The sequence below is a fragment of the Ochotona curzoniae genome, unplaced genomic scaffold (assembly GCF_017591425.1).
Source record: "Ochotona curzoniae isolate NIBS_2020 unplaced genomic scaffold, NIBS_Ocur_1.0 contig_2754, whole genome shotgun sequence".
Classification (NCBI taxonomy): Eukaryota; Metazoa; Chordata; class Mammalia; order Lagomorpha; family Ochotonidae; genus Ochotona; species Ochotona curzoniae.
The window spans coordinates 19,896,441-19,914,463 of record NW_024465582.1 but is presented as its reverse complement, the minus strand read 5'-3'; positions in this window follow the sequence as shown (position 1 = coordinate 19,914,463).

The following is an 18,023-nucleotide window of genomic DNA, read 5'->3' as shown; positions in this document are numbered from 1 at the left end:
GTTGACACATGCTGTCCCTTCTTCTCTGCCTGCTTTCTTGACTGTCATCAAGCACATCTTTTTTGTTTTTGTTTGGGATTTTTTGTTTGTTTGTTTGCCTGTTTGTTTTGTTTTCATATTTTCAAAGATTTATTTATTTGTATTGCAAAGTCAGATATACCGAGAGGAGGAGAGACAGAGAGGAAGATCTTCCATTCGATGATTCACTTGCCAAGTCACCCCAAGTGAGCACAACGGCCGATACTATGCCGATCCGAAGCCAGGAGCCTCTTCCAGGTCTCCCACGCGGATGCAGGGTCCCAAAGCTTTGGGCCGTCCTTAACTGCTTTCCCGGGCCACAGGCAGGGAGCTGGAAGGGAAGCGGGGCTGCCGGGATAGAACCGGCGCCAATATGGGATCCCGGGCGTGCAAGGTGAGGACCTTAACCACTTGCGCCACCGCGCTGGGCCCGTCACACGTGGACTTTTGAATAGGGAAGCATTGATATAAATCGGTGTTAAAATAGAGTATTTGAGTAAAAATGGATTGACCAGCACGAAGTAAGAACACTTTAAAGAAAAAAGGAATAGCCTCTTAGAGAGCAGCCGATACCACTGGGACAATGATTCAACCCTGTCAGAGAGCTCAGAGCCGTAGGTCACTGTAGAACAGAGAAGTCACTTTAGTCCACACCATTGTAACATCTGGAACTGCATCCTGGGGACCTTGCCAGACATCTGTCATCTAGTGCGCCAGGGGAAGCTATTCTTGGGGAAGTATCTCCCAGGAGTCACTCTGATGCAGAACTGCCCCAAGTGGATGCCCTAAGTAGCTGCTGGCTGCCAAGCTCTGCAGGGCTGCAATGCCAGAGGAGTGGCCTCTGTGGAAGGAACGACTCTCACCACTCTGGCTGGGCTTCATCAGGCCATAAGAAAGACCAGGAAAAAACACTGCGCCTCCTGCAGTGGTTCTCTAGCTCCCTCTAACTGTCAAAACGTACCATTGTATCAGCAGACAATGGGAAATGCTGAACCGGCCCAGGCAGGTTTATATGGCACACTGTGGAAGAACCGAGTAGGCACAGTGGGTCGGACGTGCAGGAGACCCTGAGCTTGGAAAGAGCTCGATAGTTTGGGGGAAACAAAGGCCAAAGGTGCCAACGGTGATTAGGAAAGATCCGGGATAAAACTTTGTCAGAGGTCAAGCTAATCGCCCCCCCCCCCAATATCATTTGAAAAGTTAACTTCAAAAAGCGCCGTTCCACAAAGAGCAGATATGACTAATGGCAGCTGAGTTTTTCCAGGGAACTAGGGTTCTTTCTCTCCCGACGTGTTTGTTGCTTAACTTTCCGCTCATAGGCTCCTGTTATCTATATCTTAAAACCCATCAGAGTCTGGATTCTGTTGCTTGTGATCCAATGAACACAATGTAACAGGTAGGAGCCAATCAGACAGTCATGCCTAAAGGTTGCGGACCTTATCTTAAGTGCAACAGGAAACCACTGAAGTCGTTTAGCAAAGAAGCCGTGTGATCAGATGATCATAACGCAGCTCTGGCCACTGTATACAATCGCAGCAGGGGTGTCAGAGGAAAGCGTGTAGTTCGTTGGGAGACTTTGTTCTATGCGTAAGAACTGAAATAATTGCTGTTAGAGTGGACGGTGGAAACAGAAAGAAGTGTCTCTGTTTGCTATGCTGTGCAGGTAGATCAGCAGGACTGAGTGACTGGACTAAAGGCGAAGTGGAGGAGAAAGACATCAGGGAAGCCTCCAGGCTTCTGACCAGAGCCGCATGGCTGCTGAGAGTGACACCATTTCAGACAAATCTGGAGGGAGAGATTGGGAAGGGAGATCAAGAATTCAGTCCCCATAGTTTCTGAGAATCTGCATAAACACTGATGGGATGCAGCTCTTCCCCTTCTTCTAGTGAGGCAAAGGACACTTTCATCTTAGGTTTTATGTTTTCAGAGAGGGTTCCCTGTGGGCATACGGACAGTTAGGAGCTGCTCAAGTGTCAGGATTTGCAAAAATAAAGGCATGATAAACAGGGCTTGAATACTGAGAACTTACACTATATAACTTAATTCTCTAGTAAGTTAATTATGGAACAGAATAGAAAGGCTGCTGTGCCATTTAGGTTTTCTGTCTCATTTCTACCTTAGAAGAAACTGTTGCCAGCAAAGCTCGGTGGATTCTTTACTCAGCTTAGCATAGAAATAAAAAGCTGGAAGCAAACAAAAGCATAACAGAATCTTTATTCGGAGCAAAGCGACAGGAAAGCACTGCCCCACAAAGAAGTAGCCAAGTGGAGGCTCTGACCGGACACTGGCTTTAGGGCAAACGACTTCGGCTTTTTAAGAGTTTTGTTTGTTTTCTGTTCCTTTCTCGCAGTCATGAACATAGAGAAGGAAATAGATGAACACAGGCTTCTGGGCTTTTATCAGGTGTCTTGAATGAGAGGAGGTCCTGAAGGAGAGTATTCAAATGATTCTCTTGTCCTGTTCTGGGAGCCTGGCCTTCTCCCTCCCACTCCCAGAGTCTGGGCAGAGAAGCAGAAGGGAAAAACTCCCTTTCATCCCCTGGTTCATTTTCCATGTGGCTGCAACAGGCAAGAGCTGTACTGAGCTGATCCAAAGCCGGGTCTCCCATGGGGGTGCAGTGTCCCAAGGCTTTGCGAGCAGCGTTTTCCTGCAGGCATATTGGCTGCCCTAGAATTATGTTATGTTGTTGTTCAGAAAATATGCCCCTGGTTAACCTGTTGCTTCCAAACTCTGTGCAAGGACACTCAAACCCACTCCCTGCCTTTTGTGCAAAAGAAATTTCCTCAAATCAGAAAGTCTGAAGGCCAGGGAAGTCTTCATTGATGTTCCTCTGAGGGATTGAAATGTTCCTTGCCAATCTGCAGATCACATCAAGGTCTCTCATTCCTGAGGCCCTCCAAGCCCGCTAAAATCCTGGCCACACCTTCAAGTGGCCCAGCCATTCCCTAACTGGTTGAGAGACTATACATGGGGAACCTCTTCCCTGCAGGTTCCAGCCCAGACAAGGAGGGGTCAAGGAACTCTTAAAATCCCAAGACGCTTCTGAAAACCTTAGGTGTCTCTCCCTCTCTCCTTCAAAGGGGCACCCCATCTCCCAGCCCTCCCCCAGGAGGTGAGTTTCACCTTCCCTCTTCTTTCTATATTCACCTGGTCACTTTTGAAATAAAACTTCTCTGTCTGCAACTGATTCCAGGCTTCGTCCTTGTATGCTCAGCTGCGGAAAGAGCCCACCAAGCCTTCCTGGTAACAATCCCTCCACCTGGAGAGCCTGCTCCGAGGGGTTAACACCCACTCCAAGGTTAGGAATCCAGAAGCAGACGACTGGCATGCTGGGGAACCCCCAGAGCTGCCTCCTGTCCATGGCTAGTGAGACTTTAATCAGAGCTTCCCTTTGGTCAGGGAGTAAGTCTCTTTATCCTCTCGATGATATAAATTGCAGATACATTAACTTCAGCCTTTTCCTGTGAGACTCTATAACTTGACTGCCAAAAAAACAAAGTAGTGATCATATGTTGACCTACAGTTCCCTTTATTTTGATAGAAACCTACAGATCATGCTCATATTGAAGCAGAATCCCTTCCTGAAATTTTACTTTTCTTATGCCTTTGGCTAAAATTTACCTAAAACTAATTGACTCTTTTAAAAATATTTGTAGTAGCATGTTTCAATACTAATGATTCTTCATTCAGGGCTCTGATTGTGTCCATTCCAAGGTAAACAGGTTTTGAGATTCCAGGCTCTGAGATAAACAAAGAATATCAGTTCCATCTAACACAATGGTAAATAACAGGTGGATTAGGAACCACTGGGTTCATGTCTTTGGTTATCTGCCTAATGACACTCAGATCCTGTGCAAAGTGGTACTCATTGGTTCCTGGGTTTTTTTATAGGCAAAATGGCAATATTGTGAAATAAACAGTGTATAATGAGCCCTTTTGAAATCAATGATAATTGGCTGACTCCCTTGAAATCCTGCCTCATTAAAGGCTACTGTTTAATTTTAGCAATCTTGTTCTTGTCCTCAAGTTTTTTTTTTTTTTTTTTAAGATTTATTTATCTTGGCACAGTAAGTAGCCTAACAGCTAAAGTCCTCACCTTGCACTCACCAGGATCCCATGTGGGCACCATTTCCTGTGTCCCAGTAGCCCTGCTTCCCATCCAGCTCCCTGCTTGTGGCCTGGGAAAGCAGTTGAAGATGGCCCAAAGCCTTGGCACCCTGCACCCACATGGGAGATCCAGAGGAGGCTCCTGGCTTTGGATTGGCACATTTACAGAGAGAAGGAGAGACAGAAAGATTTTCCTTCCTCTGGTTCACTCCCCAAAGGGCTGCAACAGCCAGAGCTGAGGTAAGCTGAGCCAATCTTAAGCAAGGTGACTGGAGCTTCTTCTGGGTCTCTCATGCAGGTGCAGGGTCCCAAGGCTTTGGGCCGTCCTCAAATGCTTTCCCAGGCCACAAGCAGGAAGTTGAAGGGAAATGGAGCATCCAGGATAGGAATTGGCACCCTCATGAGATTCTGGCGCATGCAAGGCAAGGACTTTAGCCAGTAGACTACCACGCTGGGCCCAGTTTTAGCTCTTCTGGATTTTCTGGATGCCTGAACATCTTGATTTACTTTGGAGAGACTATTCTTAGGAATTTCTGTTGACAAATTAGTTCCTGTTTCAGTCATGTGGTTTGAAAGACACAGCTCTGTTCTTGTGGATTTATAACATTTATCTTCTTGGTAGGAAATGTTGGATACACATAGTCAATGAATCATGTTCCAGTAGCAATATTGGACATTCAAGTAGTATAAAAAAGTTCATGTTAACTGAGTTTTTCCAAGTTGATAACCTAAAGGTTGGGCAAAAAGTCTTTTTTTTTTTTTAAATCGTTTTTCCTAAAATGCCTACCTCACATTACGCCTTTAGAATCATGTAGAGCTAGATGAGGATGTAGAATGAGTAAGTAGCCCTAGGAGTTTTAATTACAAAGTCCTCTAGCTCATTTATCACATGTGTAGTTCCCTGGAGCTACTGTTGGCAAGTGTTAATGGATAGAGTCTTTCCCCCAAGTTTGGGAGCCCCACTGCCACATCAGTCCTGGTTGCTGATAGTCAGCAATGGTGTCTGGTAGCTATGCCCCTGGCCCCTGTTATCATTTTCACTGTCACACTGGGGTCATTCATTTTTCTCATGTTCTTTCTGTCTGTGGTAAGTAGCTGACTTCATATCAAAGGGTGTTTGCCTTTTTACTTGATGGTTAATTGACCCAAGTTATATTCTTTGTTGGTCTTGAGATGGTTGGAGTCTTTCCTAGGGCTGTAGCTAGGAGGGCTGCCTGTTATCAGATGCCTCCTCTCTTATGCTTTTCTTAAACTTGGGCACTGCTGTTAAAAACCGTGAAGAGCTATGGGCCAAACCGATAGAGCTGTGAGTCCTACTGGTTCCCTTTGTAACTTCTGAAGTGTACTGCAGATGTCTACAATATTCTGCCTGGTGAATGTCATAATATAGTTCTTAGGTTTTCTGGGCCACAAAGTTGACATCAGTGTATGGTCTTTAAGCTTGAAAAAAATTCTTCCTAAAAGTACCAGAAGCTTTTATTTTTGTTTCTTGTCAAACCTACAGTACTTTTTAAAAATTTCAGGATTTTTGAGCTCTCTTTTGCAATCCTACAAGTATACATTCCCCTTTCTTGTGGGAGCCTCACTTGATCATTAACACCGTTTAGATTCGAATTAAGATTCACATTTGTCCACCAGGGCCCATTAAGCCTTTTCATCGGGACAGGCTGGATGCTAGCCTCCAAATGGGCCAGTTCTAAGGGTTGTGTTGTTTCCTAGCTTTCCTTTAGCTTAGATATTCATGAGGTCTTGCACATCTGCTTGCATAAGATTATGAATAGCAAAGATGGAAGTAAACAAACTATCTATTTTCCCTGGCTTGATTCTGCATGTGGGCATATTATTTTTATAACTATATACATCCTAGTTAGAAAAACGAGCATGAACATATGTAAATGTGTGCTGCCAGTTTTCATTTTTCTTGCTGGGACTTGCCTTAAAAGATACTTCCATATCTTGAAGAATATTGGAACTGATCCAAGCCAAACTGAGTGTCCTGTTGGTTATGGAGGGGGTGGTTGTTCCTGGTGGATTGTCAGGCTTTGCCCTGGGAATCACAGCATTCATCCTCCCACTCATAGAACTATTACCGAGTAATAGAGCAGAGAGAGCCAGAGTGGCTGTGCAAGTCACAGGAGGTGCCTACATCTTTTCTTCTGCATTTGAATCTGATAGGACAGATTTTTTGTTTGTTGACTCTTGGCACAGCCTTTCCTTTTCTCTTAACTCAGTCTGCCACATAAATTGACATTACTATTGTAAATGCTTATTCTGATATTTAGACATAAAAAGACTGGTTAGATAGGACTCTTCACAATGACACAATAAATCTAATTGCAAAACAGTGTTACCATGCAGAAATCCATCAGACCTTCCCGAGTCTCTGGTGAGTCATGAGGCTGGGCCATAGAACAAAGGAAAATCACACTTTTGCTCTCCTAGCCCAGAGCTGAACATTCTCAGTTTTGCAGAAGTCAGCAGAAAGGGCTGCCAGTGAGAACTGAGGCAGAGGTCCTGTGTCTCTGGTGACCAAGGCAAGAGGCAGTGAGCGCTGTGTTCAGTGCATGCTGCTTGTGACAACGTAATTTTTCTTGGTGTCATGCATGGCTTGATTTTTTTCCCATTTCCCATTTTGGATAAAAAAAGTTTTTGTATCAATATCTTGTGATACTTATGGTTCTTTGTTATCTTCATTGTGAATGTGTAACGGAGTTCTCAAAATTAAAAAGACTCAATTCTTTCATGAGTCCTCTCCCTTCCCTTTCCCTTGCTAACAACTGGGAAACAGCCCTGAGACCATCTGCAAGATATCCTGCTCTGATGACGTTCCCTCTCCCTGTCCCCATCAAATCCTTTAGCTCTGTTAGGCTCAATCTGCAAGTTGCTTGTATCAGAGAACATTCTTTGTCTCTAAAGAAGTAATTTATTACCAGGGACAGAACCGAGACTACTAAGGCTACCTATAGAAGGATATATTATGTTTCCACTCTGTAGTGATCACAAGGCTAGGGCCACGTCAGAATCTGCACACACACACACACACACACACACTCACACACATCTCAGACTAAAGAAACATCATGGATGCATTTGCGGGAGTGCACACTATAACACTACCTGTTCTCCCAGTTGTGCTCTGGTGGCTAACTCTTCATCATTTTTCTAGTGGTTAGGTTCTAGGACCAGCTATTAGTTTAGACAGTTTTATTACTTTAATATTCAGGTGTGTAATTTTTTTCAAATATTTATTTGAGAGATACAGGGAGAGAGCAGTCTTCTGTTGTTTTATTCCCACCTCTGGTGAGACAAGAGCTGGGCCAAGGCCAAAAATGAAAGCCAGAAACTCCAGCCAGGTCTCTCCTGGGTGTGGCAGAAACCCAATTACTTTAAGCCATCCCTGCTGCCTGCTATCATGCATATTAGTTGGAAGCTGAAGTAAAAAACTGGACATGGGAATCAAATCCAGGCTCTCTAATATGGAATACAGTCTTTTCAGCTGGTGATGTAACCAGTAAGCTGACTGCTGCCCCTCAGGGGTGCTTGTGTTAGATATCCCCAAACGTTGAGAGGAAATCCAAAGATGTAGCTATGGGAAGAAGGTAGCGAGATTTCAGTTCAAAACTACCAACAACTGTCCACTGTGGATTTGTTCAATGAGGAGATATCTTACTTCCTGGCTTAAGGGCTTTGTTTCCCTGGAGCTGCCATCCTCATGCTTTAACAGGGAGGTGTGAATTGGAAGTCTCTCCAGCTGCTCCTTTCCACTGTGCCAGCTAAAGGAAATAGGACTATGAGATGTGAAATGCAGCACCTGGTCTCCTAAGACTCCTGCCTGGGTTCCCAGGTTGAGACTAGAGAAGGCAAAAACTGCTGAACAAATGCTGTATGTCATTGTGGTCAGCGCACTTAGCCTGACATGTGCTTGCAGGTGGAGCTGTAGGTGCACTGTGTAAGTGTTACACAGCAGGTCCTGGAACATCATCTTGGGCTGCTGTTGAAAAGCAGCTCCCAACTGACTCCTCCACACAGCCCCTGGCCACCCCACTCTGCTGTGTTTCAGATGCCACAGATAAGCAGGGTCATGAAGTACTGGTCCTTCTGTGATGGGTTTATTTCACAATACAGTATGTTTAAGGTTCATCCGTATCAATGTGACAAGATTTCAATCATTTTAAGCACTGAACAGCATTCTATTGAACACAATTACCAGACTGTCTTTATCCAGTCATCCATGCATGGACATTTAGGTCATTCTCATACCTCAGCCATTGTAACAATGCTACAAAAATCATGGGAGTGCAACTATTTCTGTAAGTTCTAAAGCTTATATTTACAATAAAACTTTATTTGTGGTGACTGTAAAACTTAAAGAAAAGTTGAGTAGCTTACAATGTGCTGAATTACCCAAAGTCCTACCATTATCATCTTGGTTTTGTCCCTCACTTTCAGAGGATGATTCTCAGTTCTTGTGGGAAAATATATAAAGCATGGTTTTGATTGCTGTATCATAAAATGTTGAAAGTATGGTCCTTTCCTGATCTAAAATTTATATTTATTGATCTTCACTTTATTTGTAAAAGAGAGAGCTTCCATCCATTGTTTCATTCCCAAAATGCTAGGGCTGGCCCACATCAAAGTCAGGCACCTTCTCATCAGATTTCAGGAACCCAGCACTTGAGTACTCCCAAGAGCGCATTAGCAGAAAGCTGGATTGGAAGGAGCCTCTTATACATGGCACTCTGCTATGAGATGCAGGCAGCTAATCTGTTATGGCAAATGCCTACCCTAATACACAATACAATTTTAATTCTGCCTTTTACCCTTACCTGAAGCATTTCTACATGTAAAAATGGGTTTTACTTTTAATGGAAGTATGTTAGTCTTTCAAGATGATTTTTATAATGGAATGAATTGTCGCCCTGTGGTTGGGTATTTATAAGTGACCTTGACTTGTATTCTACTAAGCAGCTAAAATAATAAATGTGGAATATGATATGGAAATAAATAAACAGTGTCACAATCTCCTGGCAACCTTTTCCAAAATGGGCTATTATGATCATTAATAGTTGCCTTGGCAACCCCTATGGGATGGAGATACCAAAAGTCATACTTGGTTTAAGTTATCTCATGGTGAAAAAGACTTAGGCTAATTAAAGATTCACAAGTAATAAGGAAACAGATGGGAATTATGGGTTGATTAGGTCCTATCTACTTGGCTTTCCAAAATCATGCAGTTGCTTAAACTTTTGTGTTAATGGTTACTGGGATAAGGGCAGAGATTGGGGTCTGTGAAAGGTGGGCCTGGTAGGAGGTCTTTAGGGCATTGGACATGCCTCTGTAGGAAGTCCTTGGGAGAGGGTTGAGCTCACTGTCGCTTCTTCTACCTTCCCCGATCACCTTGTGTTTATTCCTGTTCCTGCTCCCACATTGCTGATTCTACCAGATGCCAGGCCGGTATGGCCTTCAGATCCTGAACCAAGTGAACACAGAAGCTGTAGATGAAACAAACACTTTTCTTGCTGGAAAGAACTTGCAGATATTTGAGTTAAGGTAAAGAAAAGCTGCCCAACAGACATGCAGTTGTTATTGTTACCTATACCTGAGAATGTGCAAGAGCCTTTGGAATCAGGATATGGGGAAAAAATTGGAAAAGTTGGGAGGAGTAGGAACCAAGAAGGCCAGAATTCTATGAGCAGAACATTCTGAGTGATTTTCCTGAGAGTGTAGAAGGTCAGAATACAGACAGAAATGCAGACAGTACTGACAGGGGTCTCAGAAATGCGATTCTATTAACAATTATTTGAACAGTCACAAGTGTGCCAAAGTACCATTTAAAAAAATTTTTTTCAGACCTTTTAGGCTGCTGGGAAAGATGGTGGGCTCATTGCTTTGCTGAAGATTTTAAGACAGGATGAGTGTTATTGGCAGCTGTCAGCAACTTTGCAATGAGAATCAGGAGCAACAAGGAGCACAGCAGAAACATTTGGAAAACTCACTCTAGATCAGAAAGGAAAAGGCAGGCAAGCTAGGTGGAGAAACAGCTTCAGAAAGAGACCTAAATAAAAGAGATATGTGTTCCTGGGAAAGACAATGGGAGAAAGATGTTGAGAACTTTTCAGACCAGCCCTTCCAGCATGGGCTCAGAGGGCTAGAAGAGCCAGTTGCTTCCTGAAACACCAAAGCCAGGTCTGAACTCTGGCTTGCAGAGTGCCCCCTGCTGGTACATAGCAGGGTGGCATCATCCCTGTGATGCTGGTTTTGTGTTGAGCAATATATAGGAGTTAGTTGTAGGGGTTGTTAGGGCTGTCCCCGCCCCGCCAAAGATGTCAAAGGAAAGCTTTGGAGGCCTCCCAGGGTTGAAACCCCTGCATGCGGCGGCATGAAGTGAAGCTGTGAAAGTGGAGGTGCAGAAGAGACCCCAGACAGGGCGGGGTGTCCATCATGTGAGACACTGATGAAAGCTGTGGGCCGTCTGCCCAGTGAGGAGAGGCAAGCCACAGACAGCAAGGTGCAGCTTCAGAGAGCAGCCACGGGGGCCTGGAGGGCTCCACCTACACTTCAAAGAGTGTTTCGGGCAAGCTGGGGGCCCAGGCAAAGACCTGTCCCGGGGCAGAGCCACAGGAAGGAGCCCACATTAGGGCAAAGCCAAGAGGCAATGTGGGGTTTCTTCTTAGCAGTTGTTCTGATTTTTTAACTTTGCTTTGGCCTGCAATCTTCTTTGCTTTCCTGTCTCTGCTGTTCCAAACAGAAATCTGTAACTATGTGCGGCCCTGGAAATATGCATCTTGTTTTAGATTGTACAGGTTCACAGCTAAGAAATTTTGCTTGGAGTTTCAGATGAGAGTTTGAACTATGGCATTTGAAATCAATACTGAGCTGAATTGTGATGGTGAAGCGTTAGGGGATGGGATGATTATTATATCTGTGAGAATAATGTGAGTTTTAGGGGAGCAAATGGTACAATGTTTTCTGTTGACCAGGCTCCCCAAATTCATGCCAGTGTTGAAAGTCTTATATTAATGGTTCATGGATTGATGGCAGAAACCTGACTGAATTATGGTCCCGGATGGTAGAGTCCAGTAGAAAGTCGTTAGGTCCTTGGGGATTTGTGTTAGAAAGCAGTTCTCTGATGACAATTGGTTCTTTAAGTCAAGTTCAGCTTAGCTTCTTGATTTCTTATGTAGGCAGGCAATAACTCTTCTATGCAGGCTCTGCCATTACCAGCCTCAGCCAAACACCAGACTAGTGGAACCACCCACTCCTGAACTATGATCTTCCAAAAATGAAAGCCCAAACAAACTCTTTCCTAAAAAGCTCCTTTCAGGTATTTTAGGTATAGTAATAAAAACCTGACTAATACACTTGGGTGATAAAAACACACAAACAAAAAACAATGTCTAGTCCATTATATGACTATTTTCTTCATGTCCTTCATGCTTAGAAAGTTTTCAATCTGAAGACTTGAGCTGAGAGATGTGCCTCAAAGTTCCTGGCATGTTTTGGCACAGAGGAAAGGCAGTTGCAATCAGGTCAACACACGAGATGTTTGTTGAGTCTTGGCTGTCTGTATGCTCAGGACAGCATGGCTACAAAAAAGAAAAACAACACAGTAACAAATTACTCATATTCTAGATGGCAAGGAGTCCAGAGAGCACAGAGCAAAGAAAAATGGTTTCTTAAGAGTTGTCGTGGGGCCATGTGGCTGCCTTGGGGAAGGGGCGCTCACAGCAGGCCTTCAGGACCCGCTGTTTGGAGGCTTTTCAAACCAGCTTGGGTACATACAGCTGAGCACACTGGCTTCCTGGGAGGAAGGAAAGCTCAGTGAGCTTCTGGAAGTTACTATTTTTTTGACCTGCACAGGTGCCTGTAGCCAGGCCGGGTGGCTCCCCAACAAAGGGCCGGGGTGGCATGGGCGCCAAAGATGCTGGGCAAAGTCCCCTGGGCCACTCAGCGGCCCACTCTCATGCTTTGAAGAGTGATGGGATCTCATACATGGTAATGAGAGATGACCTGTGGTTTTTATGCCCAGGTTAGGAATTACAGCTGAGGGACTTCCATAGACAAGTCCACAGCATGTTATGTAAGTAGGGGGCTGACAGCAAATTGGTTTGGAGGGGAAAACAAGAGTGAGAGAAGTGAGTCTGATAGCAGAATCTGTGGGGGAAATGTGGGCTCACCCCTGTGGAACTGCAATCTCTACTGGCTTGCCCAAGAACTGCAAATGGGGTCAGGCCTTGCTGGGGAGCTTAGGGGGAGCCCCAGCTGGGTTGGGGCTCTCTCACTGGTGAGGATGAGTAGGATTGGGGGCAGCAGGCTTGGCTGGACATGGCTACAGCCTGCACCAGTGTAGGTGTGCACTGGGACTGTGGAGCGTCAGATTGAGCTAGACTCCAGCCCCCACTGGTACTTGTGAGAACCAGGTTGGGTATAGACTAGAACCAGGTTAGCCAGGCTAGGTCTTGACTCCTGCTGAGCTATGTGAAAGCTGTGTCTGTAATGGACCAGGTATCACTGGGCCGCCACAATCAACAACAAGGACCAGAATGGGTGTGGCTGGCTGAGCAAGGCCATTGTTTTTGCCAGGGCAGGAAATGTACAAAGTCAGTCTGGGCCAACAATCCTCTGGTGTGCACAAGAACTGCCACTGGGAGGAGACTCGATGGAGTAGCTTGGGAAACTCCTTCACTGGGACATAGTCCCTGCAGGTGAGCACAAGAAGCAAGGCAAGGAGCAGCCCAGACAACACCAGGTTACAGTACCCCCTGGCATACATGTGGACCAGGTCTGGGGACAGACCAGTATGGACGAACACATAACACCCACTGTCAGAGCTGAGAACCAACATGGGGCAGGAGGAGCCAGATCAGGCTGCAAAACCAGCCAGTTCGCATTAGGACAGGGACAGCGAACAGACTGGCCTGGGAAAGGCTGCAGCACCCAATGGCAGGAGCTGGAACAAAGGGCAGACTAAACTAGGCCAGGCTGTGCAATAAGATTGCGGATGTTAAGGTGAAGCAAGTTCATGCTGGAATGGACCCAGTGGGACTGGGTTCAAGAGTCCTAGGGATAGGGGATCTGACAGGGCTTGGGTAGCTTGGCTCAGGTCCTGGGGTCTACCTGCATGGTGGGGGCTAGGTTCCCGAGCCCCAGGGACAGGAGAACCAGTGGGGCTTGGGTCGCCTGGCCCAGATCCTGGGGCCTGCCTCCTTTTGGGTGGGTGTTGGGTTCGTGAGCCCCAGGGTTGGGGGATCTGGTGGGACTCAGTCACCTAGCCTGGGTCCTGGGGCCTGCCTGTGAAGTGGATGTCAGGTTTATGAGCCCCAGGGGTGGAGATAAGGCGGGGCTTGTGTTGCCTGGCCTGGGTCCCAGGGCCCATCTACTAGGTGGGGGTGGGGTCCATTAGCCCCAGGGGTGGGGGATCCGGTGATGCTTAGGATGCCTGGCCTGAGTCCTTGGATTTGCCTGCAACAACATGCCCTACTTAATGAAAAAGGTAGAGCAGTGGGCACAGACCCTGTTGTAAAAGCAGGATATGGCAGCACATTTGGTGCTATAGCAGAAGAACAGAACTAACTGGACAACCACCCCAAACAAATGACAGCAAAAAAATCTCAGTGAATGGAGCCAACGGACATTGGGAGGGTGACATCGTGCTTGGATCAATGAAATCGGCAGCATTTCAGAACTATCCATGCCACTTGGACAGACCCCTCGGAACAGGTACATTGGGACTCTGGGTTGATATGAGGTGGAGGTTCCTCATCCCTGGGTACTGGGACATGTGGAAAGTCATGAATGGTTCCTCCCTTTGTCTTTCCCCTTCAGCCAGGAACAACATGAAGTAATAGCAAATTTGGAAGCGACAAGTACACCCAATTTTCCCTAAACCTCAATCCTTTCCACCCTGGTCCACCATGTAATTATTATAAAAAATAAAATTTATCAAAAAAAAAAAAACACCAAGAAAGAAAGAGTTGTTGAGGGCCCTGTGCAGTAGCCTAGTGGCTAAAATCCTTGCCTTACATGTGCTGGGATTCATATGGGCACCGGTTTATTTCCTGGCTACTCTACTTCCCTTCCAGCTCCCTGCTTGTGGCTGGGAAAGCAGTAGGGCATGGCTCAAGGCCTTGTACCCACATGGGACACCCCCAAGAAGCTCCTGATTTCAGATCCGCTCAGCTCCGGCCATTGTGGTCATTTGGGGAATGAACCAGTGGATGGAAGATCTTTCAGTCTCTCCTCTCTGTAAATTTGATCTGCATTTCCAATAAAAATAAATAAATCTTTTTTTTTAAAAAAAAATGCAAACATTTATCATAGGTGGTTTACTGATCTTTGTCCTTAATGCTGGCTGCACAATGTTTGGAAACTTGATTCACATGGCAATTTTCCCTAGACTCTCGGTATATGTTTCAGTTAAAGACGACCACAGTTGTGAAAGGAAGGAATCAGGAGATGTTTGTTTCAACAGTCAATTGCTATCCAAACAGCCACTGACTGTACCAATCATTTCCTGTTCACATAATCTTATTTGTTTGTTTGTTTGATTATTTTTTATTGGAAAGTCAGGTTTATAGAGAGGAAGAGAGAGAGAAAGGAAGATCTTTCATCCGCTGATTCACTCCCAAGTGACTGCAATGGCCAGAGTTGAGCCGATCCGAAGCCAGGAGCCAGGAGTTTCTTCCAGGTTTCCCACGCAGGTGCAGGGTCCCAAGGCTTTGGACGCTTTTGTTGTACAATGAGCATGATGTGACGGGAAATAATGCTAGGTACTATATGTTTGTAAGGAGGCTAGCCAAGTATTGTGTTTTCGTAAGATTTAAGCAAGTCAGTATGAAAAGGTCTAATTGATAAAAACATAAGGACAGAACTGCTATTGTCTTCAGTGGCATATTTTATAGTTGAACATGGGGATTATTTATTCTAAGGTTTGCCACCTATTGATTCAAACAGACTGGCTGGAAAACCAAAATGAAATGTATTCTGCTGATCCAGCTGAAGTTTTAAACTGAAGCAAGCAGCCAGTTACTTAAGAAGACTATCCCACAACAGTGCCTTTGGCTGTAGGTTTTATACTTTCCCAACAGTGTGAGTGCCTGCATTCAACTGGGTTTGAAATCAAAGAACATCTCTTTGAAAACTGAAGAAGTTGATCCTTGACTGACGCAGGAGGGACAGTTCAATCCCTGGGGAGGCAAATGGTGGGATCAGGAGTCGCTCTTCCTCAAATGGCCACAAGACATGCAGCTCACTCCTTACTGTCCTTCCTCAGGGTACAGGTTTGGGGGAAGGTCATGTCATTGGGAGCTGGCTGCTGTACGTCTTATAGTTTGTGACAGACAGGGCATTCAGGCTGACTATTTCATTCTTAAGTCCACAATCAAAACTAAAAAAATCGTTATAACTTCTAACACGTTAAAATCAGAGATATTTTCAAAATGCATTCAGTGGCTAAAATCCTTGCCTTACATGCACTGAGCCATTATGCTGGGCTCAACAATTTAATTTCAATATCTGTTTGTGGACTCTAGAAATATCCCAGACAACCCTTAAGGTTATTATGTTCACTTTAGTTTTAAAACCTTGGTTATCACCCGACGTTGAATTTTAACTTACAGTTTATGAAATTTTCTTGAAATATTTTATTTGATTTTAGAAGACCAGATCTGGATTTGAGATGACAATTAGAAGACTGATTAAATTTGAAAGGTAAAGGACATCTGCACAGGAAGGAAGTGCAATAATCAAGAGCCCAGATCAAAGGAATTCTGAACTAGTCAAGAATTAGTGAAAATGGCGAGTTGGGGTCAGATCCAGTGGTTTCTTAGAAAGAAAGGATTGAAAAGGTAAAAGCAGTCTTTAAAACCATACAGTCTAGGGTTTCATTCCTGCCTGATGTTTTTCTTATAAAAATATAAGATAGCTGGCATTGTGGCATAAAACATCCTTTGCTTATGAAGCTGGCGTCCCATATGGGTGTCAGTTCGAGGCCTGGCTGCTCCACTATCAATCCAGCTCTTTACTAATAGCCTTAGAGAAGTGACAGAGAGAGGATGGATGGCCCAAGTGCTTGGACCCTACAAGCCCAGCCTGGACCAGCCTTGGCCATCACTGCCATTTAGTGAGTAAACCTACAGATGGAAGATTTCTCTTTCTCTCTGTCTTTCTCTCTCTGTAACTCTGCCTTTCAACTAAATAAAATACAAACCTTTCAAAGATTTGCTATAGTCAGGTATCTTCCCTGAATTTATGTTAAAGCTTCATGGCTACTGCTCAGGGGTGGGCCCGTAAGGGTGGGACCGCATGCAGATTAGTGACCCGCAAGAGAGGTGAGAGGGAACTGTTTGTCCTTTCTTCCAAGCAAGGACACCAGGAAAGTGTAATTCATGAGGATCTTCACCTACTATTTACTAAGCAGTCAGCAGCGTTTTTGAATGAAGACAATCTGTGAATCAGACAGCACTTGGAACCACTGGAAATTCAGCAATGTGGGCAGACAGTATTAACAGACTGGGAAAGGAGTGTCATGCAGACATGTGATCAGCTCAGTTCCACAGGTGCCTCATTTGTGCTTGCCATGTCGAGGCCTTTGCCTTACACAGACACGGGCAAATCTGTTGCCAGCCTGTGATTGGCTGAGAGTCACTTGTTCGTACAAGAATCCATTCTTGTTAGGTTGCAGTTTGTTGACATTCTAAGTTAGGTTTTAGGTTGTTATGTAAAAATTCAAAGTGGAGGCAGCTTGGGTCAAATTGGGTTTAACATACCAAAATGCTAATGTCTTGATCTTAGACTTTCAGCCTGCAGTACTCTGAGGGCTAGACTTCTGTATACAAGTTACCCAGTCTTAAGTGTTTTCTTGTGAAATGAATGCTTGGACATTATCCGTTAATATTGAAACAGCACAGGCCCTGGTACGGATCTGACCTTATAGCTTGGCATTCCTTAAGCTCTCTTTAACTACTGTGTTATAGGAAACCCACAGTCAGAGCTAAGATGTGACTCAACACCCTCCTTACAGAATCTGGCTTCTTTTCATTTCACTGATGACAGTTGGTTCAGAGGTTGCACAAGCTCCCCATGTGAAAGTTAAGAAGCACACAGAGTTTAGAATATAAAGGAACCATGGCAGGTAGAGGACCTGGAGGGCATGTTGCTTTTTTAGGCTAGTTAAGAAAGGTATGATTTGGATTTCAAAGGTTGTGTCTGTGGGGGAACTCTTAAGGGCAAAAGTAACATGATCAGACTTAGGGGAGTAGGAAGAATCACTGTAGTGTGTTTTCTTCCTTTATGTTTCCTGAGAACCTTGGCATAATTTTAATTTTTATCCTAGGAGTTTTGACTTCTGTGGCCCTCTTGTTCATTAATTGATTTATTCAACTTTAATCTTTCGTTGCGCACACGTTAGATTTTAGTTAATGAAGATGAAGCACTGCGAGTTTTACAAAATAGTTCATAGAACAGGCAGATTGCAAAATGATTTGTAACTTTAAAAAAAAAGTTTATTTATTTTGAAAATTGGAGTTGTAGAGAGAGATGTTCCATCTACTGGCTTACTCCCATAATGGATATAATAGCCATTGCTAAGGCATGGTGATGCCAGGAGCTTCTTCCAAGACTCCGACCTGGGTGACAGGGGCCCAGGATCTTAGGTCATCTTCCAGCATTTTTCCCAGGCTGTTACAGGAAGATGGATCTGAAGTGGAGCATCTGGGACATGAACAGGTGTGCAGATCAGATGCAGGTATTGCAGGTGATAGCTTGGCCTGTTACCCCACAACACCAGCTCACAGGTGATCAGCATTTTAAAACAATACTTAGACTTGCAGATTTATGTGGCTCAAGCCTAGCAGAGGAAAATTGTCCGAGGGAATATGGTTATATAATAGAAGACTATT